The 26495-nt window shown below is 41.6% G+C and overlaps 2 long non-coding RNA genes across 3 annotated transcripts in view; one reads left to right on the forward strand and one right to left on the reverse strand.

Moving 5' to 3' along the window:
* LOC141407002 (uncharacterized) overlaps window positions 1-3034 on the reverse strand; it is a 56137-nt gene extending 53103 nt beyond the window's left edge. Inside the window, exon 1 of the long non-coding RNA XR_012413690.1 lies at window positions 2828-3034. This is a non-coding gene — a long non-coding RNA (uncharacterized lncRNA). The remainder of the gene's footprint in view (window positions 1-2827) is intronic.
* LOC107129997 (uncharacterized) lies at window positions 361-22753 on the forward strand. 2 transcript variants are annotated; one of them, XR_006698721.3, is made up of 4 exons: window positions 361-481; window positions 580-763; window positions 3324-3416; window positions 20561-22753. It is a non-coding gene; the product is annotated as an uncharacterized lncRNA (long non-coding RNA). The 2 variants fall into 2 exon arrangements; XR_012413689.1 differs by lacking the exon at window positions 20561-22753 and adding an exon at window positions 9113-10211.
* The last annotated feature ends 3742 nt before the right edge of the window (window positions 22754-26495 follow it).

The following is a 26495-nucleotide window of genomic DNA, read 5'->3' on the forward strand; positions in this document are numbered from 1 at the left end:
TAACAGTTAGGTGCAACCCCCAAAATGTTTCCTCAAGTCCTTCAAACACTCACTGCAAATGCTTACCACCCCATCTCTGAAGATGGAAAAGCAAGTGCGGTGACATCTGCAAACCAGGACAGTGGGCTTTAGGATTCATCTGAAAAGAGAGGCTCTTCGACAGTGCTGGACCTTGCTCCCTGAGCCAGGCTGTGGGTCCAGTGGTGACTCAAGAAGGAATGCCACTGACAAGCCACAGGCATGCCAGAGAATTACTCAGCACATGCCAACAAGTAACCTCATATGAGAATCAAACGCCAGCCAATCTGTGAACGCTTTGCGTAACAGCATATTTGGATTTGGGGCTTAGTTTTCAGGCTTGAGTTTCACGTGTGCCTGAGCATACTCCCAGCCTCCCAGGGCCCCTTCTGTGTGCCCTGCCTCTGCTTGCAAGTGCAAAAAGCAGTTCTCCCAAGAGCCAGGGCTCAGCTCTCCCCTGGAGGTAACGCAGACCTCTGCCAGGGATCAGCTGTCTCTAATCTGGCTGTGCCCCTCTTTCTGGCCAGTGCTACAACTTCATATGCTGTTTCTTACCAACAGGTCAGCACTGTGGGTGACAGATGCTTCTTTTTGCTGTTGGAACACTTCATATTCATCTCTGGTATTGTTACGGCCTTCAACATACCTTACCAACAAGAGAGGTTTGTTGACTGATGACAGCAGATATAACAAAATCTAACTAGCGACGGCTGTAAGAATTGGCAAAGCATTACTGCATCAACAGGTATGTGGACTATCTAAGAGCCCCAGAAAGGACAAAGAAAGAAGTTTACAGATTCTAATGCCCCTTACTACTGTATCCGGCCTTTCTCCTGGTGGTATGGTGAGAGTTGACAGTTTGGTGGATTTAATTTAGGATCTATATTAGGATAAGATACACTCTGTTTTCCTACACAAATTTGCTGCAGAATGGCAGCCACAGTCTGGGACCCCCTTGATCTTGAGGCTAAATGACCTGGTGGCCCACCCTTCTCATCTGTACCACCTTTAATATGTCATCGTTTCCTCAAGGCCTGGGTTTTGTTCACTTAGGGTGATATTGAACATGAAGTTTTCAAACAGCAATACCTTGAGTGACAGACAAGGGCTAGTTAATGATCTCCTTCATAATTCATCCCGTGAAGGAACCATTTACACTCAAACTCCAAGCAGGAAGAAAATATTCCCATTAGTTAGGGCTTTTTAAATGCTTCTGCCTTTGCCACAGTGCTGAGAGAAAACTGTGGTCTTCAGTAGTAAGGGCATATGGCTGCAAACAGAGTGCCCAGGTTAGAGACACCAAGAGCTGCAGCATCACTCAGCAATAGCTATTTCAGAGGGATGCAAAGCCTTCCCTGGGAAAAAGTTGAACAGGACTCAGTGCCTAAACACAGCACTTTCAAAAAGAAATGAATTTCTAATTAAACATCCCGAAGACAGAAGCTGACATGTCATTGCAGAGCTAATAATAAGACCTCCTGAAATGTTCAAAAGTTCTCCAGAGTAGGTGTGAACAATTACATTTCCCTCTCTCCGTCAGTGAAGGGTTACCACCAGTTCTTTAAGAAAGAAAAACTGAAGGTTAGTATCTGAAAGTATTGAATCATGTGCTTATTACTATGTGTGGGTTTAGATATTCTCCAAAAAAAAAATCCCTTTTCCTTCCAAAATTAAAAAGAACCCCTCTAACTTTTGTTAACTGTAAATAGAATCTTTTTTTAAAAGAAAGAATCCTTACTGCATGTCTAAAACTCGTGGCTGAAAAAAAGTAGAGGATGTCCAGCCTAAGAAGCTGTCAGCATTTTTTTTGTAGCACTCGATATAGCTGCAAGTCAAGGTCCTCATGAAAGTGAAAGTTTTCTTTCAAAGTTGAAAACGTACTACTTGCATTTTACAAGCTCAAGAGTAAAGCACAATAATTATCAGTGCTTTATTGGTACTTCTAAGCCTCCAAAATGTCAATAAGTTGAATCTAAACTATCTTTGTACAAGAACATAAAACATAGCCTCAGGTGATAAAAATTTAAGGAAAGGATAAATTTGGTGAATTCCCTGCACAGTTCATAATAGAGATTAGTCAACCCACGTTACAAAGATAATTTTTGAGACGAGGTATCACTCTGTTGCCCCGACTGGAGGGCAGTGCTGCCATCATAGCTCACTGCTGCCTTCAACTTCTGGGTTCAAGGGATCCTTCCTACTCTATCTCCCGAGTAGCTGGGATTACAGGAAAGAGCCACCATACCCGTTTGATTTTTTAAAAAAGAAATTTTTGTGGACACAGGTCTTGCTATGTTGCCCAAGCTGATCTCAAACTCCTGTACTCAAACAAGCCCCCAAGTTACAAAGACAATTTTTAACGGTTTAAGAGGTTTGCTTCAAAGAGCTATTTCTTTTTTCTTTTCTTTTCTTTCTTTCTTTTCAGAGACAGGATCTCACTCTGTCACCCAGGCAGGAGTGAAGTTGGCTGGATCATAGCTCCCTGCAGCTTTGAACTCCTGGGCTTAAAGGATCCTTCCGCCTCAGCCTCCCAAGTGGCGGGACTCTAAGCGCACACCATCACAATCGACTACTTAAAACCATTTTTTTTGTTGTTGTTGTTAGAGACAAGGTCTCACTATGTTGCTCAGGTTGGTCTCCAACTCCTGGGCTCAAGCAATCCTCCTGCCTCAGCCTCTCCAGTAGCTGGAATTACCGGCGCAAGCCACCACACTGGCTAAAGAGCTCTTTCTTTTATGTAAATTATATGAAGATTGCAAAAAGGTTTTAAGTCAGACTACATGTAAAAACCCCTTAAGCTCAAACTCACCAGGAGGACTGTGGGGCTTGGAGCTAAAGCCCAGGTGCTTTGCCCTCTGCTGCTGACTTCGGTTGCTGGCTGGGAAGGATCCATTTCCAGGAGGGACCCAGCAGAACCTCGGAGCCACACGTCCCTAATAGGCAAATATGAGCCTGCCTCCGCTCCTTAAGGATGGGGCTACTCCGCTTCGCCACCACTGCCTGCAGTTCCTTGTCTGAGATAGGCAGGGCGTGGTGCCCCAGGTCATCTCCCAGGCATGCTTGCCCCATGAGCAGCGCTGTGAGTGTGTACTCAAGGCAATCCAAGGTTCAACGTCATACCATTGTCCTTAACAGAACCCTACAAACATGTAGTGGCCAAGGCATGGTGCATCCTGCCTCTTCCTCTGCTATTTATCTGCCTTTTTTTTTTTTTTTTTTTTAAACTTTAACTTGGTCTCCTCCTATTTATTGGGCAATCCCCTAGATTCTAGGGAACCAATATATTTAATTTTTCTAATCTACAGGTTAATAAGGACTCTATCTTCCCTAATCAGAGCCACAAGATGAACTTTCTCAACCCATCCTGTTTAAGGAAAAGAAGGTGTTGGCTGAGTCACGTGAGTGTCTGTTTACACCCTAACAGCATACAGGGTACATACACGGAGCAGCACTCCTCCCCACCAGGAAGGCTGTACTCCATATTCATGTGTCAAGTGATGTAAAGGTTGCCATGGTTATAATCTCTGTTTAGTCAATAGTGTGTGTGTGTGTGTGTGTGTGTGTGTGTGTGTGTGTGTGTGTGGCGGGGGAATCACCCCAATGGGCGTATTGCAATTTAGAGGAATCCCTGGGTACTTTTAAAGTATTGAATCACAATTTACATTTTTAAAAGTGTTGTCAATGACAGCATATTGGTTGCCATTTATTGAAAACTCTTCTTTGTAGAAGACCTTATGTATGCCAAGAACATCATTTCTGCCTCCTTATGTGAAACTTTATTTCCTACATTTAGGATTCATTAGGATTATCTAAGATAAGTGTTGGCAAGGGGGGAGAAGCATGAAAATCATGAGGGTGAATGTGGGAAAGGGATGAGGGAAGGTGAGCTTAATTATTTCAAAGATAATAATGAGTGAGGGTCCCAACCCCCACACTGTGGGAGGTCAAGGTAGGAAGATTGTTTGAATACAGGAGTTTGAGATCAGTTTGGGCAACATAGCCAGACCTGTGTCTACAAAAATTTCTTTTTAAAAATATCAAACAGATATGGTGGCTCTTTCCTGTAATCCCAACTACTCAAGAGACAGAGTAGGAAGGATCCCTGGAGCCCAGGAGTTCAAGGCTGCAGTGAGCTATGATGGCAGCACTGCCCTCCAGCCGGGGAAACAGAGTGATACCTTGTCTCAAAAAACAAACAAACAAACAAACAAAAGAATAAAAATAGAAGTGTCAATAATTCCTACTCTTCTTGGTCCACCACCTTCTTGCCTTGGTGACTTTTGAATCCCCCATCCCTCAGTTTTCTCATCTGTAAAATTGGAAGGATAACAGGGAGTTGCGGGGTCTACTGGGTTGCTCACAGGCATTTAGAGCACTCTCTGGCACATAGTGAGCACTCTTTAAATGCACCCACTCTTATTCATATTCTAGTCAACACACAAAGAATCTGCTGTGCTTTTGGATAGAGAGAAATTCTTCATAGCAGCACCATCACACATTATTGAAAAGATTTTGGTGTGATTAGGGCCGATGGACATCCAAACTTCCCTCCCACCTTTCTGATCATAACTCCTCCTTTTCTCACACTCAGTATCTTTCCTTTATCTACTCTAAGCAGGAACATGATAAGTTACATAAATTACATGAAGATCATTAAAAGGTTTGAAGTCACACCACATGTATGACTTTGTATTTGAACAAGACTCAAAACAATAAGTGAAAAAAGTGACAGTTGGTGGAATTTTAGAAGTTGAGGGCGGAAGGTGTTTCCAAAACCCCTCAAATCACACACTTCAGATGTGGCTGCTTCCTGCATCCACTAGTGAAGTTGACTTTGTCAGGGAGCCACTTGCATTTTTCACTAACTGAGGTTCTGCCCTCCCAAATCTCACAATCTAAGGGAGAGAATCTTGATCCAGAGTGGTAACAAAACAGGTAAGTAATGCAAGCTCAGTGATGTGGGCTGAGTAACTCCCCTGTCCCTGGTATTAGCATGGAGGTGCTAGACACCCTCCGGTGGAACAAGACCCATTCTTTGGCTTCAGGAACTTCACAGCTTAATGGAAGGGACGAAACATATCAGATAGTGATAAGAAAATGTGTATGAGTAAAAGGAAGAGATAGGTATGTTGACAGAAGACAGCCTGAGGAGTTTAGAGAACAGAAGCATTTCTCAAGAACTTGAAAGCAAAAGAGTCTCTTGAAACGGTTTGTTGTACACTGACTGAAGGCTGAGGTATGGACTGGAAAGTGACTTAGTCCAGTCCCTTCCAGCTGGGTGAGTAACTGAACACGCCAGCACGCAGATCTTCACTGGAGAGAAATGGGAGCCTGAGTCGTCTCTTTGACATCATCTTTAGATTTTTGGTTTAACTTTTCCCTTCCACATCAGACGCCCCTGTTGTTGGGTGGTCTGCCATGCCACTTCCTCCAAGTCCCAGCTACTTTACTCTAGGTGGAGGGCTGGGGGTAATGGATCTTATTTCAAAAGGAGAGGGGAAATTGAAACCAGAACGGCTTTGTGATGAACTGTAGGGGAATCCCTTTTTCTCTGGCAAAGGTTTCCTGAGGCTGGTGTCTCCAGCTTGGAGCTTGATCATGTGTGGTGTGTGTGTGTGTGTGTGTGTGTGTGTGTGTGTGTGTGTGTGTTTATTTGGTGAGAGTTAACCATTCAAAATGGAAGTCCTTTCATAATTTGATCTAGTTATGCAAACACAGCCCACTGATGTTAACAAACAGAGACCAGATGCAAATAACCCATTCGGGCATAACATGGAATAACTAGCAGAAGTTAAAGCAAACTGTCTCCTTCCCCACCGCCCTATTACCTCATAAGAATTCCTTCCATTTGGAAATAAGCAAGAGGAAAAGGAAAAAAAAATGGGACTATTAGGATGTTTTAGTCTTAAAATTATAGCAATAATAGAGTAGCCTGGATCACACAAGATTGCCATGAAAAACTGAAGAATTTCAGAATTATGTGGAATGAGACATTCATCCCTAAGAAAAGTGAGGTGCTCATGAATGTGCATAACACAAGGAAAAATTAATTACAATGGGAAAACAACTCCAAATGGAAGTCTGCAAGTCAATGATTCATAGCCAGGTGTTCAAAAGAAAACGTGGTTCTCTACGACTCATTGAATATGGTGTCACTGGATATGGTAAAATTTTATGACATTCCCTGGGGCTCTGGGTATTTTAACTGTTCTGCATAGACAGCCAAGCCTTACAGGGTGAGGCCTAACACAGGGAATCCTAGAATGGTAATGGTATTGCCATTTTCTGTAGAAAACAAAGTTTCAGTTGAATAAAAAGAGGTAGTTGATATAAATAAGCTCACAGAAAGTCTCCAAACCTTTGAGGTGACTACTATTGCTGCCGCTTTTCCCAGAATGCCATTGCTTTACGAATGGCTTTTTGACCAAGAGGCTAAAGAACTCTTGACTTGTGTAGATTTTCTACTTTTTGAATAATGCTTAGTTTTTAAAGCTTGTGTGTGTGTGTGTGTGTGTGTGTGTGTGTGTGTGCGCGCGTGCGTGCGTATGGCAGGCTCCAGGACTTGTGGACCCAGGGAAACTTAATTGGTGGCTGAGAATAAAAAGAAAAGTTAAGTTTGAAAAAAGAAATAGCAACACTTCAGTTTAGGAAAATCAGACTCTGGAAAAGCATTTGGGTGAAATCTTCCTGATTTAGCTGTAGGACAGAATTAGACACAAAGCAGGAAATCTCCAGAAGGTGCTCAGGAGATGTTGATAGAATGAAACCCTGAAACTCCTTCTGTGAGGTTCTCCAGCACTTCAACGTTATTAGCAGGAAATTCTTCCGAAAGTCAACACCAAATTCCTTCTGCAGCGATTTTAGCGCATTCTCTCCCTTCCGACTCTAAAGAGAAAAAGGAAAGATGCTGATATTGCTGTTCTCACATTTCTATTAAACTTACCCTCAATCTTCCATTTTGTGAACTAAATAATTTTTTAAGCTTTTCCCTCAAAAAGGTAATTTCACAAACATTTTCATGTGCCAATCTTGAGTCACAAATGTTTAGAAATAGCTTACTTATTACCATACAGACAGAGTATACTGATATAAATACTGTGCTTAGTTCATAAAGGTGCTGCTTTGTATTGAAATTCCTGCATCCGGGGCAGCCACTGGCAGCACTGTGGGTTTCTTTCTGTGGTCTCCCTTGAGCCTGAATGAAGGTGATGGCTGATGAGCCGGACTAATAAAATGTACCCTTGCACTGATTAAACGTCCATTTTCTTGAGGAAATGGCTGACAGGAGCAGGATAAAGCTGTGAGGAAGCTTGTAGCAATTTCACAAATCTACTCCTACCAGTGAGCTTTATCTGAATGCTTAGAGCTACTCTGAGCAAAACAATGGGTGTTGAAAATGGACCAGGGAGAAAATTAAGAAATGACAAGCTTGTTTTTTTTAAAGTAAGAGGAAAGCTTCTCATGTTAGTTTTTTCTAGAGTGTTCTCGTGAAGGGAAACAGAACGTTTCACTTCAGCAAGATGCACCGTATAACCATGAGACACAGGGAAACAGGGCAAGCAGGTAGCGAGCAGTCAGGGTGAGCTCCAGTTATCTGCTTGAGGGCTTTGATCTCAGTTGCAATGGACAAGGCAGAAGCAGGAGCTGGGGGCCTTCTAGGAGGGAAGAGAAAGAAGAATTTAGCACCACAACAGAGTGACCACCTTAAAATCCTCAAGTCACCTGTGAATGATGGTGTAGGTGCTGATGGGGGTGAGGGGATCCCCAGGATTGTGGTGGTAAGTGGAGAGAGTTGTTGCTCTTGTTTTTAAAAGGTAACATAAAAGACTTTGACTCGTGCTGTTTACAGTAGCCACTAGCCACATGTAGCTACTAAGCACTTAAAATGTGCTGTAATTGTAAAAACTCACACCAAAATTCAAAGACATATTTTTAAAAAGTAAAATACATTATTAATCCTTTTTTTTTTTTTTACTATATGTTAAAATGGTAATACTTTGGGTTGATTAGGTTAAATAAAATACACGACTAAAATGAATGCTGTAACATGGATGAACTTTGAAAACAGCGTGCTAAGTGAAAGAAGCCAGACACAAAGGGCTACCCATTGCATGATTCCATTTATATGAAATGGCCAATAGGAAAATCCATAGAGACAAAAGGTAGATTAGTGGTTGCCTAGGGCTGGGGAGATTTGGAGGGAAATGGAAAGTGGGTGCTAATGGTATGGGGTTTCTTTATGGGGTGAAAAAAATATTCTAATATTGTTCATGAGGCCATACCTGTAATCCTAGCACTTTGGGAGGCTGAGATGGGAAGATCACTTGAGGCCAGGAGTTCGAGACCAGCCTGGCCAACGTAGTGAGAAACTATCCCTACAAAACAGAAAAAATTAGCAGGACATGGTAGTGCGCACCTGTGTTCTCACCTACTTGGGAAGCTGAGGTGAGAGGATGGCTTGAGTTTAGGAGTTCAAGGCTGCCGTGAGCTATGATCGCACCACTGCACTCAAACCTGAACAGAGCAAGACCCTGACTCCAAAAAAAAAAAAATCCAAAACTGACTGTGGTGTGATTGTAGAACTCCGTGAACACAGACGGGTCACGGTGGCTCACACCTGTAATACCAACATTTTGGGAGGCCGAGGTGGGTGGATCACTTGAGGTCAAGAGTTCGAGACCAGCCTGGCCAAAATGGCGAAACCCCATCTCTACTAAAACTACAAAAAATTAGCTAGTCATGGTGGAACGTGCCTGTAGTCCAGGTACTCGGGAGGCTGAGGCAGGAGAATCACTTGAACCCAGGAGGCAGAGGTTGCAGTGAGCCAAGATCACGCCACTGCACCCCAGCCTGGGTGATAGAGTGAGACTCTGTCTCAGTAATAATAAGAAGAACTCTGAACATACTAAATGGTACACTTTAAATGGGTGAATCGTATGGTGTGTGAATTATACCTCGACAATGCTGTTTAAATAAATAAGTAAATTTGGATGCAAAAATCTCTAATATTACCTGTTTTAAAACCTTTTAAAATATGGCTAGCAGGAAACTTAAAATTACATAATTGGCATTGTATTTCTATTGGACCTGCTAGGCTGAGAAGACCGAGGATGAAGACTCTGGACCAACCTGGGGCTAATGGTACGCAGAGCGAAGGCCATAAACACAGGGCAAAAGAGCAGCCAGAAATGCTCAGCTGTGGTGTAGAGCAAGAAGGAATGAAGGATTGGGGAGAGGGTCTTGAGACTAAGGATGAAACTGCTGGACTGGGGCTGGCCTCTGCACAAAGGGCCAGCAATGGGACTGATGGCTGACTAGAATTTCTTGCCCCTAGGCAAACACAGGGAGCTATCTTCAGTCATCTCTCCAAAACTCTTATCAGCTCAGATGATAAAAGGTGGGGCATTTCCCTTTAAGTAACATCAATTTAAAGAAAAAAAAAAAAAAAAAGGTGGGGCAGAGCTGCCCTGTGTTTCACAGGTGGCTGCTTTAACTGCCTCAGGCTCTGGCCAGCAGCCCCAGGGCTGAGAGGATCCCTATCTTAACCCATCTGTAATGTATTTTCATACCTGTAACCCAGCCTTGCTAAACTGCTGCAGGCAAGCTGGGAAGCTCTGGCCTTGTCCTGGGGGATATAAACTTTTTCAGGAAGTATTAGCCAGGAAAGCTGTCTGGCCTATTTACAAAATGCCATAAACAAACCCTAGTGCTTGTCCGAGGTTTGGGTGAACACATCATAAGGGGAAGCCTTGGGTGCCTTCTTGGCATCCTCTCCCCAGCCCAGGTTTCCTTCCAGTTCAGTTCCCCCCTTCACACGCCCTCCCCAAAACACAACAGTATTTCAAAGGAAACAGTGGCTCAGTGGATGATGGATAAGGAACCTACACTTAGGGTCCCCCCTGCCCCTCGCCACCAAAAGAAAGGACCTCATGGCTTGCTTCTGGAGACCAGAAAAGTGACTGGACCGAAGGACAGAATGGGTGAATTAAGCCAGATGAGCTGTAACCCCAAAGGCCTAGTTCTGGAGGAGAGGTCAGTAGCCTAGAAAGGAGAGAAAATTAAATACACTATACTTGGCAGTGGCTGTTTCAATTTTACAATTACAAAGTGAATATTTGACATTATTCTGTATTTTATCTGAACTATGTCCTGAAAATTTCTTCCATTGCAGTAAACATTAATTTTTCTCTTGACTGTGTGTCATGCTTCAGTGGACAGGGTGGATAGCAAGCATAGACAATGGAGTAGGTAAAGTTTATGAACCTAAGGGCACTGTCTGGGGCAAAGCCACATCCCCTGCTGTCCTGTCCAGGTGTAGTAACAGTAGAAAGTTAACTGTGTTCAATGAAGGTATACACAGGAGACACAAAAGACAGTATCATCTGCATGCCTGCAAGCTTCTGAAGGACAAGGCTTGCAAATTGTTCCTCTCCATATCTCCACCATAGGGTCATAGGCACATGCTAAGTACTCAAGAAATACTTGTAGATGGATATGCAGATGGATGGATGTGGCAAATAGTAGTTACTTAATGTAGGTGTTACGTAATGATCTCATATTTTGAGTAGTTGATGATGAAGAGAAAGGACAAAAGCTTTCATTTTTGCAACAGGAAAATAAATTCTGGATATATTACACTAAACAAATACAATAGCATATAGCATATGCTATTTTGTCATCCAATTTTTTCCAAACAGTGCTTTGATATGTTAGGTAAGGGTGGAAAGGGGAAAAAAATGCCCAGTACAGCTCATGAAGCCTCTTTCTCACCAGATCTTGTAAAATGCAAGCTACTTGGGAGTGGACGAATGACTTAACGATGATGTTGTCAGGGCCCTCAGAATAAATATTGCCTTTTCCATTCCCACTGTGGGTACTACAAGTGCCACTGGCACCTTGTCAAGAAGTTGAGATCTCCTCATTCTTATCTTCTGCGTCAGGCAGCACAAGATGGTTAAAAAAAAAAAACTCGTTCAAAATGCACTTGAATGAATATTCCATCCCTTGTCCTTGCATTTACACTATTTTCTTGCAGCTGAAAGCCTAACAGCTAGTAAGTAGAAAAGGAGAGGACAGAACCATCCAAGAGTCAGCCTTTCCTTCCTAAGGAGAGCCCTCGGTGGGGTTTGTCCATCAAACAGTAGCCTCCCTAATGGCGTCTTCACTCTTTCTTCCTTTGCCACCCAGTATCGAGACACTTCTCATCTCTCAGAAGCAAGGAACTTCAGAATTGGTTTCAGTTTTATGATTCTCTTTCAGCAGCCATCCCAACAGTCTATAAGATGAAAGAACCACTCAGGGCAGCAGGGACTTTAGAACTGATTGAAAGTCATTTATGGCCAGACACGATGGCTTATGACTGTAATCCCAGCACTTTGGGAGGCCGAGGTGGGCAGATCACTTCAGGTCAGGAGTTGGAGACCAGATTGGCCAACATGGTGAAACCCCACCTCTAAAAAAAAAAAAAAAAGAAAAGAAAAAAGAAAAAAAAAATTAGCTGGGCATGGTGGCGCATGCCTGTAGTCCCAGCTACTTGGGAGGCTGAGGCAGGACGATTGTTTGAACCTGGGAGGTTGCAGTGCCGAGATCGTGCCACTGCACTCCAGCCTGGGCGACAAAGTGAGACTCCATCTCAAAAAAAAAAAAAAAAAAAAAGGAAAAGAAGGCCACTGATTATTGTCAGTAGCCAGGGCAGGAGTAGGTTATAGAATAGAGAATGAGGCAATTCTTTCTGGCCAAGGATCCTGTTTCATAAGTGAGTTGGCTTTTCGGCAGTTAAGAATCCATATTTGGCTGGGCATGGTGGCTCACGTCTATAATCCCAGGACTTTGGGAGGCCGAGGCGGATGGATTACTGGAGGTCAGCAGTTCAAGACCAGCCTGGTCAACATGGCAAAACCTGACTCTACTAAAAATACAAAAATTAGCAGGGCGTGGTGGTGCACGCCTGTACTACCAGCTACTGGGGGAGCTGAGGCAGGAGGATCACTTAAATCCAGGAGGTGGAGATTTCAGTGAGCCGAGATCATGCCACTGCATTTCAGTCTGGGCAACAGGGAGAAACTCCATCTTAAAAAAAAAAAAAAAAAAAAAAAAAAAGTCAGGATACAGAAAAAAAATCTATCTTCATATAGTTTTATGAGGGAGCTTACAAGGCTCAGCTGGAATATTCAAAGGCAAGGTACTTCAAAGGAAGCAAAAACATGCTATTTTTAGATTTAACTTAGATTTCTAAAACTTCTGTGCAACTCTCTTATGTGGGTATGTGACACACCAGTAAACAGGGTGGATGTGACCCTGGCAGGGTGAGCTAAGAAACTTGGATTCCTTGAAGGAAATAACTTTCTGTGATATCATGACTGGCGGGGTACTGCTGGTGAGGGATGACTGGCAGGGGATGCGCAGGTGCAGCTGGATGGAAGCCCTTGGCATTGGGGCTTCTGTCATGCATCCAAATCCCCAGTGCCCCTATTCCTCCACCCAGGTCATTCCTGCTCGTGATATCAGTACTCTGACTCACAAGTAGCCTGCAGCAGCTGAAAGGAAATGATGTGGCAACTGTGTACGAAGACTGGTTAAACGCTGCAGACAGAAAAGAAAATCCATTTGAAAATATGTTGCTGTATTTTACAAAAGGTTGTTCAAGATTTAAAAAGTATGTTTAGCATTCCAAGTATTTTCCCTTCTGTGCCTTCAGAGACCATCTCTGAGAGTGATGTTTTGTTTATTTAACATTTAATCAAAAGAGATGTGGACCCCACCAGCTTTTGAACAGCAGATTCAGTAGCACTGCCTCTTGCATTAAGTTTGAAAAGAGAAACTTCAACCACACAGAGAATTTGATGTCTGTAATATGCACTAAAAGATCAGCTGGTCTAACTTTACAGGGCTAATAAAAGGGAAAATTTTTCCTGTGCTCAGGTCTTTTATGAATTATAAATAACCATTCACTTTGGAAGATAGCACATCATAAAATTTTTTTTCACAAATATGCACAAATCCATTTTAAGATCCAAGGAAAAAGATGTTCAAAAGTCTCAGATGTACTCAGTTTTGATTTCATAGGGAAACATGTTCTTTTACCATATGGATGCTTTTAAGGGGGCCTTCAGCTGGGGCTCAATAATGACACTCCAGTGGCTAAATAAGGGATTTCTTTCCTTCTAACATTATTTCTCTGTTATTAAAGGTGGAAAAACCTTCCACAAATAGCATACTATTAGAGTGCTTTAGGGGGTATCCTGGGAATCAAGGTTATGTGTCTGCTCCAGAAATACTGTCTGTAATTATCATTCCTCCGTGGTTCTGAGGATGCAGTCTTGGTGTTTTCATTAATTTTTTCATTCTATAAGTCTGCAGTGTGTGCCTGCTCTTGATATTCAATATTTTACAGTAGGAATTTTGTTGTTGTTGTTGTTTTTAGGGTCACAGATCTCTCCCCTCTCTTTTCCTCTCATAATAACCGTTTCCTGGCTTCTTTTGCCTACTAAAATAAAAAAGTATGAAAGGCTAGATTTGAAAAGAAAAATAATTCAGATATGAAATTTTTGCAATTCCAGCCTTCATTTCTCTATTTATTTATTTATTTATTTATTTATTTATTTTTTTTTGAGACGGAGTCTCGCTCTGTCGCCCAGGCTGGAGTGCAGTGGCGCGATCTCGGCTCACTGCAAGCTCCGCCTCCCGGGTTCACGCCATTCTCCTGCCTCAGCCTCCCGAGTAGCTGGGACTACAGGCGCCCACAACCGCGCCCGGCTAATTTTTTGTATTTTTAGTAGAGACGGGGTTTCACCGTGGTCTCGATCTCCTGACCTTGTGATCCGCCCGCCTCGGCCTCCCAAAGTGCTGGGATTACAGGCGTGAGCCACCGCGCCCGGCCATCTTCTCTATTTATAATCTGCTAGTATGAGCATTTAAAAATAGAGCATTCAGATCTACCAAGCACATGAAGACGGTTCATGGGTCGCAAGAGCACATAGATTTCCTCCCAGTGCTTTGTTATCAGTATTTTCAAATATGCACCACATTAAAAGAATTTTACAGTGAACACCTATATGCCCACGATCTAGTTGTAGATTCTGCTATTAATAGTTGACTCTTCTTGCTTTATCACATATTTATACACCCCTCCTCCATTAATTCACCTTATTTTTTCATGTGTTTAAAAGTAAATTGTAGGCATCCACCAATATCTACTTTAAAACTTCAGTTTGGTATTTACTTTTTTCATTTGGTATGAAATTTACAGATTTTAAACTGTTAACACTAAGTGTCCAGTTTCAGAGTTTTGACAAATATATCCCTGTGTGCCCAAACCCTTACTGAGATATAAAATATTGTCTTCACCTGGGAAGATCCCTCATTTATCTTTCCTGTCAATCCTTGTTCCTAATCCCTTTCCCAAACCCAGAGGCAACCACTGTTTTGATTTTTTTCACCACAGATTAGCTTTGTCTATTCTATAATTTCATGTGAAAGGGTCAAATAGGTTGAATTCTTTGTGTGAGGCTTCTTTCACTCAGCATAATTTTTTGAGATTTGTTCATGTTATTGTGTGAACAGTGGTAGCCCATTCTTTTGTATTGCTGAGTAGTATTCCATTGTATGACTAAACCACAGTTTGCACATTTATTCTCTCTGTCCTTTTTGTTTTGTTTTTGTTTTGTTTTGTTTTGTTTTGTTTTTTTAGATGGAGCTTCACTCTGTTGTCCAGGCTGGAGTGCAATGGTGTGATCTCAGTTCACTGCAAGTGGGTTCAAGCGATTCTCTTGCCTCAGCCTCTTGAGTAGCTGGGATTACGGGCACCCACCAACACACTTGGTTATTTTTTGCATTTTTAGTAGAGACAGGGTTTTCACCTGGTTGGCCAGGCTGGTCTTGAACTCCTGACTTCAAGTGATCCAAGTGATCTGCCTGCATTGGCCTCCCAAAGTGTTGGGATTACAGGGGTGAGCCACCGTGCTGGGCCCCTGCGCATTCATTCTCTTCTTGATGGATACCTGGGCTGTATTCAGTTTTTGACTATTACTAATAGAGCTGCTATGAGCACTCTTATACAAGTATTTTGATGAACATATGTTTTCATTTCCCTTAGGAAAAGACCTACTTATGTAATTGCAGGATCACAGCTAGTATATATCTAGTTTTTGAAGAAAATGCTATTTCTTTTTCTAAAGTTGATGTGCCATTTTATATTCATATCAAGAATGTATAGGAGTTCCAGTTGCTCCACATCCTTGCTGACATTTAGTGTTTTCATTCTTTATATTTTAAACCATCCTGGAGGTAGTGATACTTCATTCAGGTTTTAATTTGCATTTTCCCAGTGACTAAAGATATTGAGCACGTTGTCATGGGCTTATCTGCCATTTATATATCTTCTTTGGTAAAGTGTCTTTCATCCATTCAAAAAAGTTTTCTCTTTATTAATAAGTGGGAGTCCTTTATATACCCTGGATATCAGTCCTCTGTCAAGTTTATGTTTTGTAAATAATTTCTTCCAGTCTATATCTTGACTATTTGTTTTTTAATGGTCTCTTTTCATGACAGGTTTTTAATTTTGTTTAAATCTAATTTATCAATTTTTTTGTGGTTATGGCTCTCGGTGGCCTAAACAAAGCACATTGATCTTAATAAATGGTGTTCACAAAATGTGTTGTAAGCTCAAGATAATCCAAAGCTTCACTGTGGTCACTGTAATAGAAGTGTTTGCCTAAAGAAACATCCATGTCCGTACATACTGGGAACAACTGAGGAAAACCTTGTGAACTGTTTACACTCTCAAGAGCCCCAGAGAATGAATCCAACTCTAGACCTCCCTTTTCACTTTGTTTTATAATAAGAAGCTTTCTGTTTTGATGGCTGGAAGGAGTCACCACAGGCAAAACTACCCGGTCATGGCCTTGTTCTGGAATCAAGTCAGCCTTTATGTTTATGAACAGGATAAATGTATTATTTTAATAAGCATATGTTATTGGGAGATTATATTTTAAATAGTTTAATATATGGCATGAATGAATAAAAAATAGACTCCCCAGAAGCTTTAAAAACATTCAAAGAAAGAAATCCACAGAGAGACCCAGGTGTCAGTTATGACATGGGGCAAAATGAAGAAAACAGGACTTGGGAAAACAGAGATCTACTGAAGGGATATAGCGATTCTTTAGAGTTGTTTTTAGGCTACGCATTAAAGGGTTTCCCAAGATTTTACCCTGGTCTCTTTGCCAGCTGCTCTGCTTGTCAGTGAAGCTGTTTGATTTCTCTCTTTGTTTCTTGTTCGAACAAAAAGGACACTCAATACAGACATGACATTTTGAAAACTAAACTCACATCTTTTTCACCCTAACTTCATTGTTGTTTTGGCCTACTTTCTCTTAGACACTTTCTTGAGGGTTCAGGCTAAATGTGGTCTTTCAAACTTTCAAACTCCCTTGAGTACCTCTTTCTGTGATTCCGTCTCCTCCTAGTGATCATTAATGGTCTGCAACTGCTTCTTTATTTGTGGGGTATCTTGGGCCTTTTGCTTCTTCAGTTTTCTACTTTTTATCATTAAAAATCCCCCCCCTTTATTAGAGACTGATTTAGGAAAAGAAAGGGATGGAACTTAAATGAACGAACTGCTGTTTGATTGCAGATTGAAATTAGTGGCCAAGTTTTTGTTTTTTGTTGATTTAGTAGACTTTTATAAACCAAAACTAACTGTATGATTCTCATTGGAAGTTATGTTGAAATATAAGATATGAAGAGAGTACCAATTCACAAAGCCCTGGACTGTTCTAACCCTAGGGAATACTCACTGGTGGCTGTGTGGGTGTGCCTGCCAGGCTGGGAAGGGATCTAGCATAATGGTGAGTTTCGTAACACACCAGCCCAGGTCCAACTGCTTGAGTAGGAAGATTAGAGGTGGGTGGTTAGTTTTGTGGCCTCCTGGATCTGTTCCTGAAGAGAGCAGGTAAGTTCAGGAATGGAGAAGTCTAGGTTTTAAGTTAGAAATGTCAAGCAGGACTTCGAGACCTCTGAAATAAAGATGTGTCCTAAGTAATTAACACACAAACCTGATGGAAGCAATCATAAGAGAGAAATGAATGGGGTTAAAATCACAGGGCCACATGACAAATTATGTCTGGCTATGCAAGTGGGTTAAATCACTTCCTAAGATGTTGCCAACAGCACAAATATCTGTATTCAGCATCACATGCAACCAAAGAATTAACCAAACTCTTCAAGTTTCTTCCCCCTTGGAATAATAATTCCTGCTATTATGGTGTTTCCACTAAGGTGCTGGAGATCCAGGGCAAAGTCTAATTGAGGTGGATTCCACTGGCCTGCAGTGTGGGCAGCATTAAGCGGGTACCCGAATGTGGTGGGGGAGGACTGTGAAGCTCTACTTTCTGTGCAACTGTTAGGGAAGTCCTGTTGCCAGCCCTCCTCAAACATCATTTTCTGCTCATGAATATTGCCTTTTATACCAATAGAGGTGGGAGAGGGAACTATTCAGAATTCAGTCTCAAAATCTTTTATCCTTTTCTCTCATTTACTTCAAAATGTATATAAAGTAAAATGCAGAACCCCCCCAAAACCATTTCAGCCTGAAACTAAGCTCAAGCTCTTTAGCTGGACTATGGGGTCCTCATGGGCAGAAGGGTTCGATAGAGGAAATGAATTATAGGGGGATGCTTTTCTTTGATTTACCAGAGTTCAGTAGAAACATCTGGGTTACTTGCCGTTAGATTTTCTGAAGGGAGGGTTCAGCCATTGCTACCATAGCTCTTAGTACCATAAGGTTTATCTGAATCTCTGAATATCTATGATCTTGCAAGATCCAAATTTCCCTTCAAGCTGATATTTGTCTTTCATTTGTTTCCTAATTAGCATTCAGGTTTCAGCCCAAGAGTGCACTGCCAGAGGCATAACACCTCCCTTGGTGGGGACCTTTGTTGGCATCACTCTAAAATGAATTCATAGGATTGTTCTCTGATTTTCAACTTTGCTTTGTGGTACAAGGTCTGTGAATGTTTAGTCGACAATACGTGTGCGCCTCTCTCATTTCCTGTTTTTTAAGGGCTGCACTTAATTTATTTGAAAGGGTGGAATATTTTAAATTACAATTCAGCAGTTTTACTAAGGAAGGCTGTAAAACACAATGAGCAAGGAGTTTTACTTCCTCCTTCCAATTGCTACTCCCTGTTTTGAAATCTTGATGTCCTCCAATCAATGGGAATGACTTTAACTTACACTGTAACATTTTTAACAGCAACCACGCCATGGCTGGAGCTGCAGAGGGGCATGGGATTCCTGCACACTGTAATTCCATTTTTCCAGACGCCTTATTAGTACACGGAATGCGTCTGCCTGTGCTTGATATTGTTCTATCTTGTTAAGTCCCCTCCCCCAGGCAGAGCGTTTGGATTGGTTAAGGAATACGGTCGCTTAGCCAATCAAGTGAAACCTTTCTCCTGCAACCCTAGCAACACCTGACAATGGTCATTGACAAACGTTAAGAGAAAACCCCTGACAAATCCAACCGGTCCTTGAAAGTGGTCCCTGTCAAGGGCAAGCAGGGCTACTCCTACCCACAGAGCACTTTGTGAGGCCAGAGGAGTTAGTGGTTTGTGTCAGACTTGCAAAAACAGAACCTGGATTTGGCTGCAAGTGCTTGAGTCTAGGGCCCTACTCCTATCTGCTGTCAATTTCAGCGAAACTGACTTTTGTTAGTTAAAGCCAGTGTTGGAGCTTGGGGTGGGGCGGGGGTGAATGGTTGTCTATGGTGGGGTGGCAGCGGGCAAGTGTGCTCATACTCTCCCATACCAACCAGACCCCCATACCCACCAGAATATTTTCGGTGGTTGGAGGAAGAGGTCACATACAACTTCGGCCCCAGGGTCACACTTCTGTCACTGACGCTAATTTGTTTTGCAGGTAACAGGAGCATTTTTCTGAGGGCGGCAAGATACCTGGCTATGTCCCCAGTGGCGCCTTTCCAAGACTTCTGGCTACACATCTTTCACCTCCCAGCCTCGTGCTGAACCCTGTTGGGGTGCAGTTGGCCTGCCTGCCTCACCCACGGGCATATTGGGACACTCCTCACAGGGTGTAGTTAGACCTAAAAGAGCTCTCACCCCTCTCTGGGAGGCTTCATGACTGAGGAATCTGAAGGCAGATCTGGCAGAACCTAGGGAGGGGAACGGAATGGAGAGTAAGAAGGGGGACCTGCCAAAAACATGCACAGACAGTTCGTAGGCAAATGCATGTTCCCACAAAAGACATAATCGCTGTGTGTGTATGATACCCTGCCGAAGTCCCCTTACATGATCATTCCAGTTAGTCTAGCCACCTTGAAGGCATATTTCAAACCCTGGTTGAGTAATCCATTGTGCCATGATTAGCTGTTAATGAAACTGAAAATATCTAAATCATCTAACAAGTAATCTGAATTAATTTTTTATGATTACCACTTCCAGACAAGCTGGTGTCAGGACAAAGAAAGACCTGGGCATAGAGACACAGACATTCACACATGCAGATAAAACGTGTACATACAAGCAAGTACACAGATAAACTTAGGCCAGAGGAGCAAAGGAGGAACAAGGGGGAAAAAGAAAAAGGGGAATGTTAAAGAGAGCCCATGAATTGAAGAGTGTGAAATCTTGTGTCAGACCTGTAAAAACAGAACCTGGATATGGATGCTAGGGCTTGAGTCTAGGGCCCTACTCTGATCTGCCACCATTTCAGTGAAACTGACTTTAGTTATTCAAAGCCAGTGTTGGAGCTGGGGCGGGGGATGGTCTGTGGTGGGACTCTTCAATTCATGGACTCTCCTTCGTGAAGTTCATTTGGTCCTCCCCAACCCCCAGTGTCCCTTTTCCTCCTAGCATCACCCTTCAAGGCCTGTCCTGAATTTAATTTTCCACTGGAGGTTGGCATATAGCTTAAGCAATCCCTTGGGAGCATAAACTGGTAATGACTTGAAATCTTAACCCCTAAAAGGATATTCATACTTTTTAAAAAGGGGCTCAGGAAGGTGCAAAAGAATTAAATCTCTAATGGCTGAATTGTAAATTGGGATTATCTTTATTCTGGAGACTTGGTCTTGTTCAAATATACTTTTTGGGTACAGATCTCCTCTGGGCATTCCTAAGGCCAGAATTACAGGCAAGAAAGAGTGGTCCTGGAGAGGAGGGTGGGTTGCAGTGGGGAGAAATCCATCAGGTGGGTGCTCAGCAGGAGGACAGATCCTGAAGAAGTGTGGGAGAGGCCAGGAGGCTGAACTTCCACACAGAGACAAACTAGGAGCTGGTTTTATAATCTTCCATATCTGTCCTTCAGGGAAGTTGCAAACTTTCTGGTGGCATGAGATGTAGTATATTACAATACAGATTACGTAACAGGTTAAAAGCTGAGTCTTACATGGTCATATACATGCACACAGGTTCTAGGTTCAAAGTCTCAAAGAAACTATTCTGAGAGGTTATTCTGAGAGGATGTAAAATCGTAGACATTTGCCTATTAAGGAGACAAGTAAACTATTTTTTTCCTTTTTCAGATTTTTCAAGTTTTTCAGGTATGTCTGGTCAAGTTTTCTGTGGATATGAGCAACTATCAAGTATGAAGATTATAGAACAACAAAAAAAGCAACATTACATGTTTATTTCTTGCTGTGGAAGTCAAGAGATTTTTATTTCCTCGTGAAATAGAAAATAAAAAAATAAAATTAACAATGGATATACCATGGTTCTTTGTAACCCGAGTGTCATGAAGAGCTCTATAAAATATCTAAGTGCTTGAGGGAAGTTACCTTCCCTAGAGGGAAAAGGTAAAGATTCTCACTACAGAGCTAATAGTTTCTGCTCAACAATTTGAATTTCACTTAAGGATAAACCTGAGAGCCCACATCTGGAAGAGCATATTTATCTTTAATGTAGCAGTTTGGAGGTGGAGGCATTCCTGGAAGAGAACAATGCCTGATGCATTATAGGCACAAAAATAAAGATTTGTTGCCTGCCTCCAAACCAACATTCAAAAATACTATCAAAGGAAGAAAACTCTAGAACCCCATTAGAGTGGATATCTCCCTGCTCTTAATCTCCAAGATCACTGTTTCCTATTTCCATGGAAACTAGAAGACTTGAAATTGCCAAAACTTGAGAGACACTTGAGATGAAAACCAGAAAAAAAAAAATAACAAAAGACAAATGTTACAGGCAGCATGTATGACAGTGTGGTAAAGTTTCTGACATTTGTTTGGGAAGATTCTCTTATTTCTTTGCTTGGAAGAATGCAATGATGTCCAGAATGTGGCAGTAATTTCTTCACACCATGCTGCTGAATGTTCATCGAGTAGATTTTACTCTTTTCTAGAAAGGAAAGGAAAGACCCATGGGCCTTGGCAGCAATCAAGTGAATGTTAAGCTGTTGGAAATTGCTCTCCCGGCACACCTTGATGTTAACCACAATGAGGAGGTCAGTCTGGCGGAAGTGCCCTTGCTCACTCCCTTCCATTCAGTGAACAAATATTTATTGAGCACCTACTATTCTCCAGGTAATGTGTCCTACATACAACTAAATGAAAAATTACAACTCAGATATTAGTTCCTAGGAGAAGTACATGTAACTACTAGAGTGTGTAATAGGCAGAACTGACCTGTCAGGGCAGCGAGGCTTTCCTAAGGAAGTGTGATTAAGCTGAGCAGGAGGAAACCAGGCAGTGGTTGTGGGGCCTGGGGAAGGAGAACATTCCAGTGAGCAGGAACTCTTGGGCAAAGGCCTCTGGAGGAAGTGAGTGTTCAAGGAATGGAAAGTAGGCCTGAGTAGCCTGTGTTGGCAGAGCCCCAGAGAGCAAAGGGAATGAACCAAAAGGTAAGGCCATTTGGACAGGTGGGCAGGGACCAGGTCATTCCTAATGCACAGTCTTGAGTCTTGCAGGACAGGCTTGTTAAGCATTTGGTTTCTAACCCTCCCCTCCCAAGGGTGAACTCAAGCTGTCACAGGAGTGCATGGCATACAGTCCCTGTGTGTGACCTGGGAATGCAGATTTTGTTTCATCTGAAATCTGTCAAAACATGGCCATAGATTTCAGAAGTGAACCACCAAGTTCCAAAGGTTATAATTTCGTGAAATGCTTTAAACCTAAATCATGTTCAGTAAATATCATTTTACACATGATGATTCAGTAGGCATCTCGGACTCATCATCATGAATGTCAATTATCATCCTATATTAACCCCTCAGAAGCCAGAGTTTGGTTATCTAATAACCTCACCATTTTCTGGGACCTGGCTGGAATCTAAGAAGTCTGTAGGAGGCAAAATAAATGTGACAAAGATCATGCACATTTTAACCAGGTGGGAGATCCTCATTAAGAACTTTGTTGATTTTACTTTACACATAATTGTAGAAAGCAGGTTCTCCGGGTTCAGAGGCCACAGCATGGGGAGAGCAACAATTCAGAAAGGGAGAAGGGACATTATGGGTGGTTATATGACAATAATTAAGAGTAACAGGGGCTGGGCATGGAGGTACATGCATGTAGTCTTAGCTACTCCTGAGGCAGGAGAATCACTTGAGCCCAGGAGTTTGAGTCCAGCCTCGGCAATACAGTAAGATCTTGACTCTAAAAAAACAACAAAAAAGTGAAAGTAACAGGAAATAGCACAACTGTAAAGTCTGACACCAACAAACCAAAACAAAACCTAGAACAAACTAAATAAAAAATGGAGGGAAAAGAAGGGAAGAGAAAGAAGGGAAGGGAAAGAAGGGAAGGGGAGTGAAGTGGGGAGGGAAGGGAACGGCAAAAGAAATAAAGAGAAAAAGAGAAGAAAAATCAAGCCAGCAATCTGGTTTGTTGTTGTTGTTGTTATGAACAAGCAACCTTGCGTACCTTAGTAGCTCTTAAGGGCATCATTGTGCTTATAATCAGTCCTTGTAATATGCTTAAGAAGTCAAAGAAGTGTGTCATTTTTAGAAAGATTTCTAGCGTGCAAAGTTAAGCTTTTATTTTTATTCTATTTTGAGACAGAGTCTCACTCAGTCACCCAGAATGGAGTGCAGTGGTGTGATCTCAGCTCACTGCAACTTCTGCTTCCCAGGTTCAAGCGGTTCTTGTGCCTCAGCCTCCGGCGTAGCTGGGATTACAGGTGCTTGCCACCGAGCCCAGCTAATTTTTTGTATTTTTAGTAGAGACAGGGTTTTGCCATGTTGGCTAGGCTGGTCTCAAACTCCAGGCCTCAAGTAATCTGCCCGCCTCGGCCTTCCAGAGGGCTGGGATTACACGTGTGAGCCACCACACACGGCCCCGTCAAGCTTTAAAAAGATTTTTGGGCCAGGCACAGTGGCTCACGCCTGTAATCCCAACACTTTGGGAGGCCAAGGCAGGCGGATCACCTGAGGTCGGGAGTTCAAGACCAGCCTGACCAACATGGAAGAAACCCCATCTCTATTAAAAACACAAAATTAGCCGGGAATGGTGGCACATGCCTGTAATCCCAGATACCTGGGAGGCTGAGGCAGAGGAATTACTTGGACCCCAGAGGCGGAGGTTGTGGTGAGCCAAGATCGCTCCATTGTACTCCAGCCTGGGCAACAAGAACAAAACTATGTTTAAAAAAAAAAAAAAAAAGATTTTTGGTCCTTAAAAAGTACAACTTCAGCTCTTTGGGAAACCTGTCCATTCTGGGTGTTTTTTGCAAAAGTTCTGCATAACCATGGTTTTACTGCAATGTGATTCTGTGGGGGTGTGAGTTAATATAGATTTCACATTGAAAAATGTCTGATACACCGGCTTTTACTGAAACCTCTTCATTTTCACAAGTCATCTAATTCTGGATTTGAACAAAGTCATTGGAAGTGACACTTCACATCTGAATTGTCATGATGCTATTCTTGATGGGGAGTGAATTCTTGAATATTTAAAAATACTGTAGGTGATAAAATGCTGTTAATAAATTTGTTTCAGAATTTGGCTTTCATGTTTTAAATTTTAATTTTCATGTAACTTAAATGCAAATAATCTTTATCTAGGCATAAGGTGCCCCCTAAAGTTACCTGGCTGTCTAGATTTTACATCTTTACTTCCTCCAAATAGGAATGAGAACGAACAAAATATTATTTGATCACTTTGAAAAATGATCATTCTATATGCTTACAAAGTGAATTTTGGAATGACTTTCTGTAAATACATCCTTCATACATGTCAGAGCATCTTTTGTCTCCCTAAAGAATATGTCTTAAACCTGTTTTACTTGTACTATCTCACATTATCAGAGATATCTGCAAGACAGTGATCAGGTAGGGTGAGGCAATTTTGAGAAAATCATTAATTTTTAAATTATGATTCTTCTATACTAACACTTTTTTAGTGTTTATAAGAGGGAGTTTTTTCCTAGTTAACACAGGTAAATAAATACTGAAGTAAACGTCTTTACATTATCCTATTAAATAGCATTATTTTATCTTGTGACAATCTTAACAAAATAGTTCATGAAAAGTTAGTTATTTAAAAGGGGAAATATTAAGGTTATAAGGAAATATGGTGTTTCCTATTTCTTTTGGTGATTACTGGATTCTAAGCCTGTTTTGAAGCCTGATAAACATTCCAGTTTTAAGATGTTTTCATTTAATAAGATCCTCACCATTGCACTTTGCATTGGAATAATTAACAGAATAATAATAGCCTAGTCACTTTTAATAATATTTAAATGGTATACAGACTATATGCGAAAATGTTTTTCTTTTCTGAAAATTAACATATGCAAATTATTTAATATTTAATGAAAGCAAATCTCTTTTACTTCTTGAGGTAGAATTATTGCCCAAATCACATTTAAAACAAATTCATTTGTAAGCAATTTTGCCAGCCTGGTTTTTTGGTATATATTGAGATGCAATAATTTATTTTTCAAAATTCCAGCTTGTAATTTTAAAGGCTTCCATCTAGACACAATACACTGTTCTTGGAAGCAGGTTGGAAAAGATTGGTTGATTGATCAGTGGTTGAATATACTTTCTTTTAATTCAGCACATTTTAGAAGGGGACATCTTAAGGAATGAAATAGTGTGGGTTACTGAGTGACAATGTGGTGTGGAATATGATGTTTCCCAATTTTGCCTATTCTGAAGAATTATCCAGGGCATGGGTTAAAAAGATAGATTTCAAGCTCCACCCCAGCCCTGCTGAATCAGAATCTCCAGTGGAGAGGTAAAGGAAATGTATATTTTTAACAAGTGCTCGGGGTGATTCTTATGACCTGACAAGTTTGGGAAATACTGGATAATGGAAAAAAATTCTGGCTTTGGAGTGAGACAGAATTTGAATCCCTGCATAGCCAGATAGGAGCCAAATAACCTTTGGCAAATTTCTCTGAGTCTCAGTTTCTTCTTTTGTTTCTTGTGTAAGGGGCATTAAATGAGTTACTGTTTGTAAAGGACCTTGTACAGTGTCTGTGCCCACTGTACAAAAATATTAATAGTAAGATATTAGTGGCTTGGCTGGGCACTGTGGCTCACACCTGTAATCCCAGCACTTTGGGAGGCCGAGGTGGGCAGATCACCTGAGGTCAGGCGATCGAGACCATCCTGGCTAACATGGTGAAACCCTGTCTCTACTAAAAATACAAAAAATTACCCGGGCATGGCGCAGGTGCCTGTAGTCCCAGCTATTCGGGAGGCTGAGGCAGGAGAATGGCGTGAACCCAGGAGGTGGAGCTTGCAGTGAGCTGAGATTACGCCGCTGCACTCTAACCTGGGTGACACAGCGAGACCCTATCTCAAAAAAAAAGAAAACCATATATATATATGGTTTATTATATATATATTATATATAATATATATTTATTTATATAATAAATAATAAACCATATATATGGTTTATATATGGTAAATATATATATATTTATTTATTTATTAGTGGCTTCTCAAGGATTCAACAAAGTTAAAATGAACCCTCTTCAAAGTTGGAGCAACTGTTTTAAATTTTTCAGTTCTGGTTTATCATTCCCTGCTTACCTCTTCCTTTGCACAAGAATCTATTCCATGGAAATGACTGACCAGGTTGACTCTTTTGGCACTTTCCCCTGTTACTGGACATTTTTCACGGATGAAGTATCATCTACTCCCCCTCATTCTTCACTCTTTTTAGCCATACAGAGTGAGATGCTCTCTCACTGCACAGGAAGGGAGAATGCCTGGTTCACAGGTTAACTATGCTGTTTTAGCCTTTTATTCTCCTCTAAACAAATTATATTCCAGGGAACATAATTGGCTTTGACCACAGTATTAAAAATATATCCCCAGTATGAAAAAGAGAATGGAAATGAATATAACTTTGTGTCCATCTTCAAATGACTTGAAATTCCTTAGATCTAATTTAATTTCCATGTCTTGGAATCTTCCTACTAATGGCAAATTATTATCTTAATTAGCTGAGATGACTAGCAATAATGATGAGGCAATGCCATTTTCTCCTTCTGCAGGTCTCCTAAGTG

This window comes from Macaca fascicularis, chromosome 6, assembly GCF_037993035.2.
Source record: "Macaca fascicularis isolate 582-1 chromosome 6, T2T-MFA8v1.1".
In the NCBI taxonomy this organism is placed as follows: domain Eukaryota; kingdom Metazoa; phylum Chordata; class Mammalia; order Primates; family Cercopithecidae; genus Macaca; species Macaca fascicularis.